The sequence below is a fragment of the Tenrec ecaudatus genome, chromosome 6 (genome assembly GCF_050624435.1).
Source record: "Tenrec ecaudatus isolate mTenEca1 chromosome 6, mTenEca1.hap1, whole genome shotgun sequence".
NCBI classification, from domain to species: Eukaryota; Metazoa; Chordata; class Mammalia; order Afrosoricida; family Tenrecidae; genus Tenrec; species Tenrec ecaudatus.
This window is the reverse complement of record NC_134535.1, coordinates 40,769,621-40,771,075: the sequence shown is the minus strand read 5'-3', so window position 1 is coordinate 40,771,075 and position 1,455 is coordinate 40,769,621. Positions and strand designations below refer to the sequence as shown.

Genomic DNA, 1,455 nt, shown 5'->3' with positions numbered 1-1,455 from the left:
GAATTAAAATAATATATATCATACATGTATCTGGATGCATGTATTATTTTAAAATTCATAACTAGTATAATCATATCATGAAAGGTTGGATTTTTCAGGCAGATTTCCTCACCAATATCATTCACAAGGTTTCCCCAATAGCATAGGTGATTTTAGCAGTAAGATATCTGGACTGGGCAGAAAGGAGGCTGGGGCTTTTGCACGCGCTCGCCTGGAGCTGCAGGGACCCCAGGAGTAACCCCTGGAGAACTTCCAGCCCTTGAGACCATGGGGTCTAGTGTCCCTTGTCCCTGGCGCCATGGCCAGGTCTCAGGGCTCCCGCCCTAGCGCTTCCTGGCGCTCCTGGCACATCTGGTGCTGGTCATCATGCTCTTCTGGTTGCGGTAACATCCAGGCCTGCCTGCCTCTCACCTTCATTCCTGAGCTGGTGGTCGCTTGCTTCACGCTGGGCCTCTTTGCAGTGGTGTTGGCCGGCTTCTTCTCAGGAGTTTCCATGTTCCACTGCACCCAGAGTCTCATCTCCATCGCTGCGCACTGTAGCGCCTCCATGGCGCTGTCCATGGCTTCATCTTCGAGTGCTGGGAGTGCACCACATACTGGTATGTCTTCTGCAGAGCCCGCCCAGCTGTCACGGAAACGGCATTATTCATCGCCCTCTGTAGACTGAAAAGGAAACCCGTGTGATCACCTTCAGGAGGGAAATGGAGGCACCCAGCTGGAGGAGGGCCCAGCAGGAAGGCAAAATCTCTTCCTCATCTGAAACGGATTTCAGACTTTATCTAGGGCCACGGGTATTTTATTTAGTCCCTTTTGAAAACATATACTTTATAATATCACAACTTAATGGTAACATTTTTCAAACCATATCACCTGGAAAGAATGTCCTCCCCTTAAAAGCAAACAAACAAACACACCAATTACAGGATACCAAATGACTCATGTTTAATGTTTAATTTTAAGCACAAGCAAAACCGAGGAGGGGCAGGAATGCTGGACAATAGAAGCCAAACAAACGGAATGGAAATACAGTCATGAGAATCAGACACACTGCAAATATTGTAACCAATGTCAAGGAGCAGTTTGTGCAACAGTAGTTAAATGGGAATCTAATTCACTATATATAGTCTGCCCTAAAACACAATTAAGATATATGTATATATTTTTAAAGACTAAAAATAGATATCTGGACTGATACTGCTTTTTTCCATTATCTCTGTTAAATAAAATCAGAGCATTAAGATAACCAGCCAGGCAAGAGAGCTGCCCTAAGTGTTCTGTGAAATGCAAGCTGGCTAGTTTTAGAAAATGGAGACCAGAATTAGTCCTAGTTTTATTATATGGTCAATATAATTGATTGACTTAGGTTTTCTGCAATCTACCTAAAACCAACTCTTCTTTGATTTCCCCCAATGGTTTATTCAAGCAAATCTCCATTTCTTACATGCTGTGTGTTTT

General features: G+C 43.9%; 1 pseudogene; it reads left to right on the top strand.

Moving 5' to 3' along the window:
• The first annotated feature begins 267 nt into the window (after positions 1–267).
• LOC142451385 (transmembrane protein 107-like) lies at positions 268–684 on the top strand (annotated as a pseudogene).
• Positions 685–1,455: the final 771 nt, after the last annotated feature.